Here is an 18,608-nt window from a genome sequence, read left to right as displayed (position 1 = left end):
GCAGATCATTTAACACGTATGAGTCCCAGTGTTTTCGGAGATGGTAGTTCCTGCCTCAGTCAGACCACAAAGAGATAAAGAGAGCACGTAAGAGGCCCTCTTTGGAGGCACATTTTTTTACTTTTGAAAAGTACAGTGCAAATGGATAAATTTGTTCTCCTTCCTTCTGTCACTCGCCTCCATCCCTCTCCGCAAGGTGCTGGGACTTTCTAAGCTCCATTGCGGCAGAAGATTCCAAGTAGCTGAGCAAGGCACCCAGTACAGACAGGCGGAGGCCAGAGATCAGCCTGGGGTAAAGGAACCAGAGAAGATAGTGATACGATAGGGCGAAAGAATCAGAGATAGGTAATGCATGCCTCCACTATGCTTTCTGGAATTTCTTTTGCAAAATATTGAAATTATTTCTTGTAAGGGTATGTATTTGATGACACTTTTAAGTTTCCTTTCCGGAGTAATCAAGGGCTTCTAAGAAGAAACAGAGACAAGGCTAATCAAAAAAGCTACAATAGGAAGCTCATTTGAAAAAACTAGACCATATTGGGAGAGAAAATCAACATTTGATCCCCAGATGCTAAAAACACACGACTGATTATGACCAACAATACAGCGCCAGGAACAGAAAGAAGGAAGACAGCGTCAGGAGGCCCAATATGCTTATGGACATTTGTCTGACTCACTGTAAAGGAAAGTGGATGAGGTGACATAAAATGAATGTTTCTGACATGCAATCATGAAATAGCATGAGCCTAGGGAAGCCTCTTACCTGTCACTTATTTTTGCATATTAAATTAATCATCAAATAGTAGATACTTCTTGGCAACTATAACTCTTGGTCAAGAGCTGTACTGTTGTTATCTCAAGTCATTTGCAGTACATTTCACAAGGTGATGACTATTTCATGCTTTTCCACCATCATCTGCAGATTGGAAAATAGAGACTCAGAGAGGCAAAGCACCAAAGTGCACTGAGTCTAATGGGTTGTTTGTTTACTCTTTGCTTATTATCCTTTCTTCCCCTTGGAATCAAAGATTTGCCTTGGTTTAATAATTCACCATAGAAGACTGCACTTTTTCTTTTAATGAACAAATAGTAAAGGCAAAGATTAAAAAAAAATTATCTCTATCTCCTTGGTTTCAAGTAAGCAAAAAACTGGGGGCCTTTTATGGCCCAAACTAAACTCTTATAACCAGGAAATCGTAAAAATAAAATTTCCAGTGCAAAGAAGCAGGTTTCTAAATTAATAATAGAAGTAAGTATAATTATTAGTAAGGGAATATTGTTTTATTAGAAGAAATAAAACGGCAGTATATTTAGTCAATTAATACGTGTATCACAGAATTATTTTAGAATCCATGTTTATTTGGAAAAAGTATGATGCCTTTGACAAAAATACTTTTATTTTGCATTAAGTATAAAAATAAAAATGTAAATGAGTAGTTTATGTAATTTCTAATGCTAAAATAGCTCTGAACTATATCACTGGTGGTATTGACAATCTTAATTAAGAAGTCATTTAATGATCATGTTAGCAAATCTGGCGTATTTTTTGAGCCAGATTAACACTACTCAAGACTTAAGCATAACTGATGTTCCTTCAGTAAGATGCAGAGTAGAATCTGTGAAGGAACATCTGATGCCTATGATAAAATTAAGGTCAAGGACTTGGCAAAATATGTTATAAACTGTAACAGATGTTCCCAGATGAAATCACATTTCTATTAAAAAAGATACAGATGCTCAGTCGATAGAACCCAGAATCTCAGAATTGTAGAACCAGAAGAACCAATTTTAGAGAATAGCCATTCCCATCATTAAAAGCTGAGGAATCAGAGCACACAAAATGTTAAGTGAAGAGCTCAAGGTCCAACGGTTGGTTATGTGTCTGGACTAGAACTCAAGTCCTTTCTACTATTCCAGGTTGTCTGTCATTATGACAAATGAAGGGACATTTTAATATCTTCCTTAAAAACATATTTAGGGTAAACTGTATTGTGTGGTGAAATTAGGTACAGGAATATTAACAACACAGACCATTGCATCTTTTGGATCTTTCCTGATTCCTGCTCCTGGATATTGCCCAGTCTCATATTTACTTTTTTTTTTTTTTTTCAGAAGTCACCATAGTTTTATTTATTTATTTTTTATTATTATGTTATGTTAATCACCATACATTACATCATTAGTTTTTGATGTAGTGTTCCATGATTCATTGTTTGCCTATAACACCCAGTGCTCCATGCAGAACGTGCCCTCTTTAATACCCATCACCAGGCTAATCCATCCCCCCACCCCCCTCCCCTCTAGAACCAGTGTTATGCTGAGCTAAATAAGTCAATCAGAGAAAGACATGTATCATATGACCTCACTGATATGAGGAATTCTTAATCTCAGGAAACAAACTGAGGGTTGCTGGAATGGTGGGGGGTGGGAGGGATGGGGTGGCTGGGTGATGGACACTGGGGAGGGTATGTGCTATTGGTGAGCGCTGTGAATTGTGTAAGATTGATGAATCACAGACCCATACCTCTGAAACAAATAATACATTATATGTTAAAAAAAAAAAAAAAAGAAGAAGATAGCAAGAGGGGAAGAATGAAGGGGGGGAAATCGGAGGGGGAGATGAACCATGAGAGACGATGGACTCTGAAAAACAAACTGAGGGTTCTCATATTTACTCTTAAAGTACAAATCCCAGGGGATCTACTGTTCTCCAGGCATCATAAAGATGCTGAACTAATATTAAATCTGCAACACATTTTTTAATTTCAGTAGTACTATTAAGGATCAGCAAATATTAGCACCACTAGTGTATGGGTGGTACCTCTTTAAAGTCAGATGATAAATAAACACTTTCTCAGTTGATCTTTCACAAGATTTAATATTATCCAGAGTTTGGGTGCTAATACTAAACTTCCGTGAATCATGAAAGATTTGGCAACAAATGGGCAAATACTTAACACTACTGAAATAAAAAACACTACAGTGATTTTCACATGCTTTCTCTCATAGATAAATCAAGTTGACAGTAAAGCAACACACTTAGAGGGGAAAAAAAATATATTCTAAGATTCACAAGATGCACTTGTGATTTTTAAGACCTTATCATAGACTGAGAACTATCATAATCTCTTTTATCGTACCAGGAGGGATTCTGACCCCAGCTTTTCACTGACCAACTGGGATAGATTTTGCAGAGCACCGAGACCAATAAAACGAGGAGAAAAAGACTGACTTTAATCCCATTAATAAAGATGCAAAACTGATCATCTCTTCCCATTTTAGCCAATGGCAGAACTGGCCATTGTAGCCCATAACCTAAAAGTTAATATGGACTCACTTGCACCCATTCCCCACCTCAAAAAAAATCATTCAACTTTATCAAGACTGCATCTTACTATCTTAAATTTACTTCAGTGGCTCTCAAACGTACTGCTATCAGAGTCCTCTGAGGAAATTTGTATCGGTAAAAATACAAAGGCCAAATGAGCTCTCCTACTTCAAGGAGCCTGGACCTCTGTGGGCTTTAGTAGCTGTCCATGTGATTATGATATGCAACAAATTTGAGAAACACTGCTTTAGTGTCTGCTCCTCTCCCAGATATTTGCATTTGTTTCTTAATTGTTCTGCCTGACTCCAGCTTCTTTCTATACCAGTCACTCCTCCACCAGTCAACAAACCTGAACAAGTCCAAGCTTAAAAAAAAAAAATTAATGGCTGCTTATCACACTCAAGAGTAAGTCCAGATTTGTCATGCATTTAAGGCCCTTCAAAATTTGGCTTTTGTAGTCTTCTTCAGCCTCATTTATCATCACTCCACCTTAGGTGCACATTCCCCTAATGCACAATGCCTTCTTGGAGTCCAAGCCATTTATAATCATTCCCATACTACTTCAAAAATTATTTATTGAGCTGCTACTATCAATACAGCACTGGATCTAATTCTGCAGATAAGGCAGTGAAGAAATGGAAATCATACCAGTTCTCAAAAGGTGAAAAATATATAAATGAACATATTTAACTTCATTAGAATTGTGATAGATGCCGCAAAGAGTCATAGGTTGTTATGTTGGGATTTTCAGAGGTAGCTTCCTCAAGCAAGTGATTTTTGAGCTAACGCTTGAAGTTTTTATAGAAATTACAAAAGAAATGGCAGGAGGTTCAGAGAAGCCTTTAAAGCTAGGGAACAGAATATGCAAAGGTCCAGTGGTGAGAGAAGAACAACATTTTCAAGGAACTGAAAGAAATGCATAGAGTGGTACACCTTATTTCTGGGGATACTTTCCAGGACCCCCAGTGGATGCCTGAAGCTGCAGATAGTACTAACCCTATATATATGTTTTCCTATAATACATACCTATGATGAAGTTTAATGTATAAAGTAGGCCCAGTAAGAGATTAACAACAATAGCTAATAATAAAATAGAGCACTTATAACAATGTACCGTAATAAAAGTTATGGGAAAGTGGTCCCTCTCAGAATATCTTCCTCTACCATATTCACCCTTGCTCTTCTTGTGAGGATGTGAGATGATAAAATGCCTCCGTGATGAGATGAAGTGAGGTGCATGGTGTAGGCACCGCGATGTAGTGTTGGGCAACCATTGACCTTCTGATGATGTGTCAGAAGGAGGATCACCTACTTCTGGATGGCAGTGAACCAGGGGTAACTGCAACTGTGGAAAGCAAAACCAGAGATCAGGGAGGACTGTTGTAGAGGTGAAGACAAAAAGAGAGAAAGAGTGGGTAGCCAGAGATAAAGTTAGTGATAGGAGCAGAAACCAGTCCATTTAAGTACTTATTAGCCGTAGTTGCTTCTTTTTTTTTAAATCCTAAGGAAAACTGAGAGTTTTTGAATATTTTTAGGGAGAGAATTGTCTCAGATTTGCTTCTGAAAAGAATATTCTGACCACAATGTAGAGGATGGATTAAAGGATGAGAAGCATGGGCCACATACTACTTTCCAGAAGCCCATTGCAGCGGTCCAGGAGGAAACAGATGCTGCTTGGAGAAGGCTCTACGCACTAGATCTGCTGCAAGAAAAATGGCGCAAGAAGACAACTTCACAGCATGCTTTACCCTCCACTCAAAGAACCATCTTCTTCCCACCTCATCTTTTGGTTTCATCTGCAAGGCCTAGATTAAAATTGGGTTTTCTTACTTCAGTATTCTTAACATTGGGCATTTACTCTTGTTACATTTTAACATTTTTTAAATATTTAAATATTTTTTTATTTATTTTATTTTTATTTTTAATTTAATTAATTTATTTCTTTTTGAGAGAGCGAGAAAGAGAGAGCACACACACACACAGAGAGGGAGAGAGAGACTCTTAAGCAGGCTCCACACCTAGCATGGAACCAGATACAGGGCTTGATTTCATGACCCTGAGATCATGACCTGAGCTGAAGTTGAGAGTCAAACTCTTTTTTTTTTTTTTTTTAAGATTTTTAGTTATTTATTTGACAGAGACATAGCGAGAGAGGGAGCACAAGCAGGGGGAGTGGGAGAGGGAGAAGCAGGCTTCCCGCTGAGCAGGGAGCCTGATGCGGGGCTCGATCCCAGGACCCTGGGATCATGACCTGAGCCGAAGGCAGACGCTTAACGACTGAGCCACCCAGACGCCCCGAGAGTCAGACTCTTAACCGAATCAGTTACCCAGGCTCCTCGGCCCTTGCTACATGTTAAATACTGGTTTATACATCTCTCCCCTATACTAAAATACAGATTATTAAGGGCAGCAACAATGTTTTATCTTCATCTCCACTGCCCAACTAATTCTATGTTTCAATAAATATTTGAATGAATTGCCCATAAATTGACCAGCCATGTGATGTTAGACAAGTAATTTAACCACCATAGACCTCAATTTCATCACCTAATAAGTCACCTCATCCCCTCACTCACTGTAAGCCCTTGGAGTTAGCTCTCAGCAGGCAAATATCTTTTTCCTGAACTGAGGATATATGGAAAATCAATCAGGCAGATTCCAAAGGAGAGATTTAACTGAAAAAAAGATTTTATAAAGGGGCTTTTTATAGATATTGGGGCAGGGCTCAGGGTCCAACAAGATTTTATGAGGCACCCAGGAACTCTGATATCAGGAAGCCTCTACCACTCCTACACATGAAAAGATAAGGGGAAGGAATAGTGTTAATGAAGCCTCCTGAGAAATGGAGCTATGGGTGTGGGTCTGTCCAACAGAAGTTGTGGCCACTACCGCCAGGACTATGGCCAGGCAGGGAGTGAGCCTGTGGCAGGAGCAATCTACTATACCAATCTAGCTCTCCTCCCAGCCATCACTATGTTTCCAGAGGCTCTTAAAGGACTGAGCCCATTTGAAAGCCAGAGGGCAAGGAAATCCCGGTGATTATGTTCTTGAGGTCAATCTTCCAGGCCACTGAGCAGGAAATAGAAAAAGGAAGGATGGATCTAGTGATGTAAATGGAGAACAATCGGAACAGAAAGAAAAGGTTTACACAAGAAAACCATGGGAGATTGAATTTAGTAAATGAAAGGAATCTAATAAAGCCTTCTCAATGATGATGTAGGCCAAATATGAGCAAAGAAAGAACATGGAGTACTTAGAAATGGGATTGAAGAAGAAATAATGGCAAAAATTAAGTAAATGAGCCAAGGGGAGGACAATATAGGCAAATGTTCAGGCCTGAATCTTTTGCTGTCACTCACATTTATGTCCACATCTGCGTTTGAAGGACAGCAATAGGTTTCCAATCAAGAAATCAAGTGATCTCGGATGTGAGGGCGATCTGGCTGCGACATCTGTCACCCCATTGATCGCCAGGGTTGATTCGGCTGATCTGGCTGGCTAGGCGGGTGTCCCCTTCCTCCCTCACCGCTCCATGTGCGTCCCTCCCGAAGCTGCGCGCTCGGTCGAAGAGGATGACCTTCCCCGATAGAGGAGGACCGTTCTTCGGTCAAGGGTATACGAGTAGCTGCGCTCCCCTGCTAGAACCTCCAAACAAGCTCTCAAGAAATCAAGTGATCTCGATATGCACATCAATTTATATAATGTGATGCTAGCTGCAAAAAATACCTTTTTACTCTCTAGAACTTAGAGACCCTTGTCTTGCATACTTTATTTAATTTGATTTAAAATATTGAAAAGTCCATGACCTAGGAGTGCAAAACTCAATGCAATTTGGTATATTAAATATCAGTTGAAAGATTCTTCATATTGACACACATAATTACTACTCATCTCCAGAGAGCCTATTGTGCTAGATAGGGATTAGGGGCTTTCCAGACCACGTCCCGCCATACTATCAAAACTGCACTTGGAAGAGGCTGTAATCCACAACTTTCTGGAAAAGAGCCCAAAGCTCAAAGAGGAGGTAACACAGCCTACATGACCTAGAAAGTGGGAAGACTGGGGCTCACACTCAGGTCTCGGACTCCGTAGCTCTCATTCATCACTTAATGTGCTAGAAGCATCCCGAGGCAGTGGGGCTGCCTATAGTTGGGGCTAAACATGATGATTTCCATGTTTAGATACAGGAGCACTAATGGGAATCTGCTTTCTTTTCTAATTAATTGAGAAAAACATATCAGAAGAGACAGAAATTTTGAGTTAATTGGTTCAGGGAAATGAGATAGCTTGATTAAACAAGAGTACATGATACCCAATCGATGTTTATGACAGAGGGAAATGAACCTCACCTAGAGTTCTGGGGAGAGTCAGCAGGCTGGGCCTGAAAAATGTGGTTTCAGCAGGATGGAAAGATTGGAGATGAGATTGCAAAAGGAGATATTTAGCCATCAGAAATTGTTTGTGGGAAAGTGTGTTTTGCAAGTCTGCCTTCCTGGCAAACTTCAGATATTTATTTACATCATCTATCAACTTGCTTTATTGACTCATTCAATTTCTTTTTTAATTCCAAAAGCAAATTTGATTACTTTCTACATTCCATGCACACTTCTAGGTGCTGGGCATAGAAAGACAAAGCGATGTTCTCTTTCCCCTCATAGAGTTTTACATCCAGTGGAAGACACACAGCCACAAACCAGCAAGTGTAATCTCCTATGACGGGTGTTAAAAAGCTGTGGAGGGTGCTTTGGAGACATAGAGAAAAAATAGCCTCATTACTAAGAAGTCAGAAGGAGTCCTTTTCAAGAGCTTGGTCTTGAAGAATGGGAATTAAATGGGTAGAGAGAAAAAAAAATAAAAAGGTTTTAAGTGAAGAGAATGACACCTGGGAAGTTCTTGAGAACAGAGGCAAAGAGTTTGTGGGACCAGAGTAGAGGATACTTGTGGGACTGGAACGGAAGATGAGCCAAAAGAAGCAGGCAGGTGCCAGACCATGTGCAGAAGCTAGGGAATTTGCGAGGAACCACAAACCTCTGGGAAGCCACTATTAAGATTTAAATCAGCAGAGCGATAAAATCAGAGACAAGCTTGGGAAAGATCATATTGGATGCAATGTGAGGTGGACACAGGAGGAACTCCAGGCAGGAGGCACGGAGACCAGTTGGAAGCTTGGTTCCAAAGCTGAGTGATTGTGCAACTGGTCAGTCATGGTTACTGACATGGGGAACACAGGACGAGGAGTGGGCTTAGAGAAAATAAGTCTTCAACCTAATTATTTTCCCATGATAAATTCTCATCCTCCCTTCTTTAACATATTAATAAGGAGAAGGAAGATAAGTATAATTGATAAGAATGGATTTGAATATGCTTGTGCTTATTTTCTGGTCTTGATCAGAACGTAGGCTTCCAGGGAATTGTGTTTATTGTAAATCCCCAGAAGCAGGAGACGTGAACTGAGGGACCCCGATGGTATGGTCTCACCCCGTTCTCTCCAGTCTCCACTCCTCAAGATTTCTAAAGATAGGAAGGCACCTCTTCCCAGTGACTCCATGATCTTTGATGGGGAAAACCTAAGCCTTGGTCAGGAATAAATGAACTCACTGAGAATATGGTTTTTACTTCGGTGTACTTACCTTTTGCTAAGTAGTGTCTGTTGCACCAAGATTCACAGTAAGCAGGCAGGGTGAAAGAGGAGAAAGCAACTCACCCGCCACTTTGGAATGGATTTCTTACCTGCCCCACTGCAGATAAGGGACATTATTGATCTGATTAGGGTAGTTCAATTAACAGAGCAAAGAGATTTCGAGACTAGAGAAAAGGCTAAATGACTTTTGTCCTTGACCTAGAGAAACTACCTAGGCAGTACTTCAGTTTCTCTGTCTCCTACATGAGCCTCGTAAGGGGTACACTATCCCAATGAGCAGGTCTCGAACCCAGCTGATGTTGATGTGGTTTGGGAACCACTGCTCCAAATATAAAGACTGTAGGGAGCTTTTGAGAACAGGTCTATTTCATTTGGGCTCCCTCCTCCAAAATGGAGTAAGCACAGCCTGTGAAAAACAGTGTGAGATTCTCGAGCAAAACATACCATATCTTGGTAAATGAATGCTAAGTGATTTGAGGAAATATAAGATTGCTGTAGTAAATAATGCTTGATGACAAAAATATTTGGTTATTTTACAGTATTGCTCAAATGAGGAAAGAGCACTAATTATAACACTTTCTTTTCATTCTTGCATAGCAAGCAGGATTCTCTGTGGCAAATGTAAGAAACCAACTTTATAATTTAGGAGAAAATAAAAATTGTGGAAGGTCATGGGGGTGGCTCATAGGAATAAAGGGTAAGATTACAAGGAAGCTGGATGGAGACGTAAAACATCTGACTCTAGGGACCTGGGCTGTAGGAACCAACAGAAGTATCTCCCAAGGGGCAGTTGATAAAAGAGAAATTCTTACCAAATCGAGTTCTTTTAAAAATGTTGTTCATGGAGGAATGAGCCAGCATGAAAAGGAGTGATGTTTAAGAAGAAAGCGTGCTTTAGAACTTCTGAGAAGCAGTCATTCAAAATGCATGTACTTTAATTCTTTAGTGAGTGTTGATCCCTTGATGAATTATACTCATTTAAAACTGGAAACAGCCCAACAAATATTCTATATAAGGAACATACCTTGGAGGAAGACAGCATGAGGAATAATAATAATTTTGTAAACCTAGCTGTGCTATCTTGAGATCCAGCAAAGTAATGTAAAAAAATAGGTTAAGTTGTGCAATGATAAACTTATGAAGGCTGACAAGTCACAAGAAGTCATGGGGGAGGGTAGGGAGGAGAAGGAGGAGAAGGGGGAGGAAGAGGAGGAAACTTACCTTCCAAGTGGTAAAATAAAACTTATTTTGGCAGAATTTATAATGAACTGAAAATTAGTTCCTTTCCATGTGTGTCAAATTTTCTTAAAATAAATACCCTTACACGGATTGTGAATGATACCCTGCCCCAGCCAATGGATAACATTCCTTAACTGCTATTTAGTTCAACAAATTTTCAGACAATAATTCAGATGGTATTTTAGTGTTAATTGTCACAGAATTAAATCCAGAAGTCTTGATGATGGAATGATAGAGTTTATAGGACTAAATGTATGTGGTGAAGTGTGTCATTTTCCTAATACCACAGTAGAGAAGAAAGAGTCTTTTTCATCTTGAGACATTTTGCTCACTCCTACACGTATTATCGATGTAGATTTAGGCAAGCATTTTGACCTTTTTAAGCTTCCATCTCATCATACAAAAGGAGACGATTAACTAATTATAAACCCTGCCTATCTCTCAGGATTGTGAAGTACATTGGGCAAAATGATGGGTGGTAAAATCACTTTGCAAACTCTACAGCACCTTATGAATGCAAGGGTTACTTATAGGTATCTGGACATATTATTTCATAATAAACTTCAGGGAAAAATTCTAATGTTTTGGATTTCTTGACTAGGAGGGCCATAAAAACTGGAAGTCATAGAATTCACATTCATCACAACCATTTGGAGCAATATTTCCCAAACCAAAACAATGATTTTAAAGAGTTAACTTCAAAGTGCTAAGTTTATATTGTAACCCTTAAAAGAAAGTAATTTATGTCTGTAATATATGCATCTCCATAAACCATTTCTTTTTTAAGACCCTATGAACGACACTAAGAAAAGCTGCAGTTGCAACACCACCTTTGATGTGACAGAGCATGAACATAAAATTAATATTGCGTACAAATACAATCTCGAAGCATTAGATAGTGAGCTCACTGCTTAATTGTTCTGAAAATGATAGGGTATGCTTCTTTTAGACTACATCATCAAGAATTTTTTTTAATTGCCCTTTAATAGAAATCAGGCTATATTTTTAGTCTAGAGAAAACAGAGTCTGTGGGAACCACCTTCTTCCACCCATGTCTTGGCAGTGGGAACTAGTGTCTCAGATCAAGACTATTTACCGATCCCCATGGCAACAATGTGCTCTTGCTTGCATAAATTCTAATATCATAAGGACCCGATGGTTCTCTACTATGGCATCTCAATCCCAAAATAACTATATTGATGTGAAATATAAATGCTCTAAATAGAACATTTTTTTAAATTAAAATATTGCTATGATGCTAGAAAGTCTGATGTTGCCTTTTCACCAGATTTTCATTTTGGAATAAACCCTCTGCCGTTTCTGAGTATGGACATTGGACCTTCAAAGGAGTTGGGCCTTTTAATCTGTTACTTAGCAGAGCATTATGTGGACTGCACCGATGCTGAGGTTGGAGCTCTGAGTAACGTCCCTACACCATGGAGCAGCAGTCCATGAAGACACTGCCGTGGGCTGCCTCGGTTTAGGGGTCATTATCCTCCTGTTTGCCAGGCCCAAGTGTTCTACAGAACAGACTTCCTTCCATACACATGCATTATCATTTTTGTTTGAGAGAGTGTAGGTGATGGTACAGATATTCTATTTCCCTTGGACAGCTTCCCCTCCAATGTTTCAAATGCATTAATACTCAGCAGGTGAAATTAAAATACTTTTTATACTTCCGAACCATTCTCTTGTAAGATCTCCTATGATTGTGAAATCAGGGTTGAGTGAGCTGCAACTGGATGTGTCATTCATTGATTTTTTTTTTTTTTTTTTTTAGTAGAGATTTAACATTTCTATGCATTTTAACACTCTCTTTTGGTAATGAAAGCATTGGGAGCCAACTCTTTCTCTGTTCTCTCTTGAAGGCCTGGTGTTCTTTCTCATTTTTCAAGTGTTTCATGAACACACACTTTCAGGAACACTTAGCATTGTCATGAAGAGGAGTGTTTCAATACTCTGGACCCACTGCTTGTACTCCAAATAATTTGCCTCTGCCCTTTGCATTATAAAAGCAACCAGATGAAAAAGAGTGTTGTACATCTAAGCATAGACAAAAGAGTTCCAACAAGTGGAAAGGTTGCCCAGGCTCCAGCTTGACTCCCAAAGTTCTAAAATAAGTGCTTTTTTTTTTGCTTTTTCTTTTTCCTTTTTCTGAAGTTGTCTAATGAGAATGCTAGTTGGGAAGGACTGAGTGAAGAAACAAGTGAATTTCAATCTCATTGAGGTCAAGAACTTTATTTTATTCATGTTTGTATTCCATGTGCTTATTGGCCCCGTCTAGGCCTTACACAAAGAAAGAAAGGAAAGATTTAATTAATCATCAAGTGGTCATTTTTGTGATATAAGCAGGAGAAAGAGCTTTATTTAAAAAATTATATTATTAAGATATACTAAACCAAGCACAAAGCTTAAGTTTGGGGAATATTTCTTTTTTAAAATTTTATTTATTTTTTAGAGAGAGAGTGCATGCAAGAGCAGGGAGAGGGGCAGAAGGAGAGGGAGAAGCAGGCTCCCCGCTGAGCAGGGCCCTGGCATCATGACCTGAGCCCAAGCAGACGCTTAAGGAATTGAGCCACCCAGACGCCCCAAGTTTGGGGAATACAGTTATGTGTCTGTCTTTATGTGTCTGCAGTATATTTGTGTGTGATATAGAAAGTGTGACTATAAAATAATGAGGCTTAAAGAGACACATGTTTTGGACAATATATTGGTGTTGAAGTGAAGTCTAACTAAATAAGGCACACTAAAGTGCTTCCCAAACTCAAGTGGCATCCAAACATAAAATGTTGCAATTACAGATTATTCAACAGCACATATTTATTGATCAGCTGCTTTGATCTATCTCAATAAAATAATAACATTGTTAGGGACCAGGAAGAATGAAATGACTCTGCCCATACAAGCTATACAAGTCCAGAAAACAGAGCATAACCGATATAAAAACTGATGGCAGGCTGTAGAGGTAATGCATATCCAAGACCCTTTAATGATGAGGCACTCTTACCTGTCCGATACACAATTTGGCTTTGGAATATATTGTTTCTTTTTTTCTGAAGGAGCATTTTTATCACTGTAATTTCAAATCATGGCAGCTCAGAAGCTGTCATTAAGAATAAGAGTAAACTGAAGAACTTTTTTTCCTCCTCCACAGACAGTATTGCAATCTATGGATGTAATGTGAACGTAGCAGCAGAAAAAGACATGAAACCAGACAGATTCTCGATAACTTCGTAGTTGGAGCCACTAGCGATTGTGTTTGCACTTATTCTCAGCTGCAATCACTCAGTCTCACAGTTGGACAACACCTCTCATTCAAAATAAACCTTCCATTCTTGATTGCTCTGTATCAGGTTGCTGCCACTTCCAGCAGTTTCTTGATCAGAACACATTGCTTTAAGATTTGCCTCTTTATGTCCTCCAAGCAAATGAACAAGCACAAGAAGATTTTGAAACATCTTATTACACTTACCAGTGTTATTTGACTCTGCAATGAGTTCAAAACAAATCACAATGAGTAATGCTGTGGTTGAAGAGCCGCGATTTCCATTTACCTGTATCTGTGGATAAGGAACGTGGTGAGCTTTTTGGACCAGAGACTCTCTGTCCATCATGGTTAAAATTTTACATGCGGGATGAAAAGACTGGAGAAAAGCAGAGCGATTTACTGAACTTGTTGCCTTCAGAAAGCAATCTCATTAAAGCAGCTTGTAGGTAGTTCTAAAGTATCACAAATAAAATAAGCTCAGGTTTGGAGAAATATGTATCTCCCTGTAATGTCTGGGCATTTTTCTAAACACTCGTCATGCCTTTTCCTATGTTAATGGCTAGCTTAGATGTTGTATACAATACTTTATGGGTTCCAATGGCTGTGTGAGCCTCTGGACGTGGTTAGTTCCTCAGAAATGCATAGTAACACGCACTTTTGCAAAGTCTCTCAACTTTTCTTTGGACCAATGGCCAAGTGTGTTCTGAGAAATGCTTCCATGACTTAACAGCCTCACCACTCAGTACTTCCACGTCCGTACCAGCCTTACTGACCTTGCTTAGTCTGGCTCACTAAACTGACAGGATGATTCCTAGTTGATCCGTGCCTTCAAATCACCTTCTCCTGCAAAAATGTTCACTGGATTCCAAGTGAGAGAGAATGCTATGGCATTCCAACATTTTCTCTTTACTCAGATGTCCAACAATTGTAATCAAAATACATTGAAATTGCTTACTCTTGTTTCAGCTCATCTCTTCAAGCTCTGCCTGTAGCTCAATGAAACATTTGCAAAAACAAAACAAAACAAAACAAAAAACTTCTTCATTGTACATTAATGTCTCTGCCTGTTCTGTAGAGATAAGCCCATGGACATGATCACGCTTAACTGGGCTGTCTACATAGGAAGATAGAGTAAGATAGAATAGACTTTAAATGATACACTATTACAATTAGTAAAGCCTTTTAAACACTGGTTTTTTTATAGTCACTGATTTTTTTATAGTCAGTATGACAAAAAACCCCACCTAATAACAGCAAAATCTGAGTAGATTAATGTTAATATTTTTTATTAAAAACTCATTTATTTAGAAATATTACTTTAGGAATTTATTTAGGAATAGAACATTATATTAGGTACTATAAATAGATTATGTAGTATATACTAGGCTGAGTTCCTGAAGTCAGGAATATTCTAATCCACTTTACAGTTTCATTAGAGAACAAAAATAATTGAATACTGTTTCATCTTGTTTTGCCTTGTTTTATTTTTTAAATGAGATATAGAACTAAACTCTCAAGTAACTATGGCTATCCCAACTTGTGTGCTTTCTTCTGGAAGGAGGTCCTTACATTCCACATAAAGTCAAAGAAGTATCATTGGACACCTATGATGAGCTTGAGACCTTAAAGCCCAGAAGGAATATGAGACCAGTCTGGGCTTTCTATTCTGTTGTTCAGGGGCTCATAATTGGAAGACCAAAAAAAAAAAAAAAAAAAAATTTTGCTTGCAAATAATTTTTTAAAAAAAATGTTTCTTGCAAATTATGGGGACATGAGTTTAGAAAGAAGTAGAGGCAAGAGGGCCTATCATTTACAAATGGCACAGAAGAGCAAAATCAAACCCTGTGAAGAGAGTAAAAATGAGATGAATTTACCCAAGATCATCTCCCCAGATACCGCCAGCTCAGTTAGAGCCAAATTGCTATTGATGACTTCAAAGCACCAGATCATGTAATCTGACATAGAAGGATATATGACACAAATAATCAAATATTTTAACAATAAAAACACGAAATGAATTAAACATTGCTGTTATATAGGGCTACTAGAATTACTTAAGGGACCTTCTAGATGCAATCTGTTATGTTAAGCACAGTGATTCTGCTTTTCAATGTGCTGGGCAGAATTTAAAATCCAAGTGGTCATATAAGCATGGCAGACCAATTTTTAAACTAGCTGAAGCCCCAACACTTCATTCTATACCTCTCCCCCTCTTCCTTCTTCTCTTCTAACATATTCAATAGTTGACTTAGAAAGTAAGATGTCCCTTTAGAAACAAAGAAGACATTAAGAATTTTCTTGCCAGGGGCGCCTGGGTGGCTCAGTCCATTAAGTGTCTGCCTTCGGCTCAGGTCATGATCCCAGGGTCCTGGGATCGAGCCCCACATCGGGCTCCTTGCTCAGTGGGGAGCCTGCTTCTCCCTCTCCCTCTGTCTGCTGCTCCCCCTGCTTGTACTTGCTCTCTGCCTCTCTCTCTCTCTGAGTCAAATAAATAAATAAAATCTTTAAAAAAAAAAAAAAGAATTTTCTTGCCAGGAAAGAACCCACCCACCTGCTTGTCTCAGTAAACATTTGCTTTCAAGATTGCTGTAGTATTCTATTATCAGGTCTCATCAAGAAGGAAAACTAAGTCTCATAAAAGAATCACAATTCTGATTGTGCCAAAACTCCTCCCTTTAACATTACCTAAAACCAACATGCTAAGCCTGTCACTCGAGGTCCTTTGGGTTTTGTCCATCCCAAGCCTCAGCCAACGTGAACTCCTCACAATTAGTCAAGCAGATTCTGAACCATATTGCTTCTTGGCGATGACTCAAACTCTGTCCCCCTGGAATTCTTGCCTTCTCATTTACCCATTTATTCACACAGGAACTTAGGACATATGTACTCATTACTTGGTCTGGGCCAGTCTCTGTGCCTGTCTCAATTCTAACCCTACTTCAAGAGTGAGGAGTCTCATTCAAAGCCATGCAATGAATCCACGACATCTTTCTTTATCTTTCTGACAAAGGATAATTTACTCATCTATCCATTTTGTCATTTATTCATTTAAATATTGTATTGAATGCCTATTGTATGCTAAGTCCTAATAATACAAGTATACATGAAATCTGTTCCCTGACCATATAGAACTTGAAGCTGAGTTGAAAAACAAACCAATGAAAGAGCAGGTACCCCACGATTATAGAGTGGAAGGGTCATACAATGTGTGCTCCAGAACCGAGACCACACGGGAAGGGCGAGGGTCCTCTCCCCAGAGGAGAAAACTGCTGATCTGAGCCTTGAAATTTAAGGAGAATTAGCTAAATACAGAAGAGAATGAGGAATGTTCTATGCAGAAAGAAAAGGCAGAGGAAAATAGCATAAGAAGTCTGAGGAAACCATGGCTTTCTACCTGGCCGGGCTGCACGTACACGACAGCCATTCAAGGCAGCAGAAACGGAAAGACCTTGGTGGGGGAGTGACCAGAGATGAGATGAAGATGTGAATTGCGAGTAGATTTTGAAACATATCTGAGAACTGAGCTAAGAAATTTATATTTTATCCTAAATGGTTTGGGGAAGGATCAAACAGTGCTGAGGGCAGAGGGGAAAAATCAGAATTTGATTTTGAATGTTACCATCATCCACAGAAATACTTGAAGCTGAAAAAAAGAATTCCCGACAAAAGCCTGATCTCTCAAAATGGATGAAATCCACTTTTTGTATTAATTCTGGTTTTCTTTTTCTCAAAGAGCAAGAAGTCCAGGGGTGGGTAGTTCATTGCTACAGCCTCTCAATGATGCTATCAAGAACTGAAATTCTTTCTGTCTGTCTGCTCCAGCTTCCTCACCTCTTAGGTCTGTGTCCTCCTGCTTGTCCCCTCCTGGTCACCGAGCAGCTGCTGCAATTTCAGGGGTCAAGTCTGTTCTCTGGGAAGGAAATAGGTGGAAGACGCAGAGGGACAAGAGGGGCAAAAGCTGAATCTATCCCTTTTTAACAGATAAATAAACACTTTCCTGAAGTCACTCAGGGGATTTCCTATTTACACCTATGTGGCCAGAACCCCGTTACATGGTTGTCCCTAGCTGCAAGGGACAGTGCGGGGGAAAAAAGAAAAAGAGTTTCCTTTTCGGATTTCTTTCTTTCTTTTCTTTTCTTTTTTTAAGATTTTACTGATTTATTTGAGAGAGAGAGCATGGGCAGACGGAGAGGGAGAAGCAGACTCCCTGCTGAGAGCCCCCTCCCTACTCGGGGCTCAATCCCAGGACCCTGGGATCATGACCTGAGCCTAAGCAGATGCTTAACCGACTGAGCCACCCAGGCGCCCCTAATATATCTATCTTGTACTCTTCTCTCTTCTCTTTTATACAAATTTTATTTTTTAAGGGTTTATTTTCAAGCAATCTCTTTTTTTTTATTATGTTCAGTTAGCCCCGGTATAGTACATCATTAATTTTTAATATAGTGTTCAATGATTCATTAGTTGTATATAACACCCAGTGCTCATCACAACACGTTCCCTCCTTAATACCCATCACCCTGTCACCCCATCCCCCACCCCCTCCCCTCTGAAACCCTCAGTTTGCTTCCCGGGGTCCATAATTTTAAAACATACACAAAGTAGAGAGGATAATATAATGAGTCCCCTATTGATCACTCAACCACCTGCGACGATTATCATTTTTGCCAATCTTGTTTCATCTATCCTTCCCCTTTTCCTCTGGAATGTTTTAAGCAAACTAGTTCCATTTCAGTACACAAAAATGAATTATCCCTGTATACCTCAAATTTATTTTTTCTTCAAACAAGAGAATCTATAAGAGTTTTAACATGACTCTGAAAAAAAATGGCGAATGGAAAAATGTTATTTGGAAATTCTCTCTTTTACATATGTGTACACACACACACAAGAGTAACAACAGACTGGAAAAAAGAGAGAGAGAGAGAGAGAAATTTTAAAACGGAGAAGCCCAATTTCCAGGAACTAGAAGGCTAAGTGGAGTTTCCACGGTCCCCTGAAGGAGTACCTCTCACCTATATCTTTATTAGCCAGAGCCGATTTCTCCTTCCCCACCCCCACCCTTAAAATTTAGGTCACAGCTTCATGTCATTTAAAGTATCACTGACAGTTAACAAATGTAGCAATTAGCA

General features: G+C 39.2%; 1 long non-coding RNA gene across 1 annotated transcript in view; it reads right to left on the bottom strand.

Moving 5' to 3' along the window:
* LOC144379207 (uncharacterized) overlaps positions 1–18,608 on the bottom strand; it is a 38,497-nt gene that overhangs the window by 18,298 nt on the left and 1,591 nt on the right. The window contains exon 2 of the long non-coding RNA XR_013441669.1: positions 13,681–13,768. This is a non-coding gene — a long non-coding RNA (uncharacterized LOC144379207). The remainder of the gene's footprint in view (positions 1–13,680; positions 13,769–18,608) is intronic.

The sequence above is a fragment of the Halichoerus grypus genome, chromosome 10 (assembly GCF_964656455.1).
Source record: "Halichoerus grypus chromosome 10, mHalGry1.hap1.1, whole genome shotgun sequence".
NCBI classification, from domain to species: Eukaryota; Metazoa; Chordata; class Mammalia; order Carnivora; family Phocidae; genus Halichoerus; species Halichoerus grypus.
The sequence above is the reverse complement of the archived record's forward strand: the minus strand, read 5'-3'. Positions and strand labels throughout refer to the sequence as shown.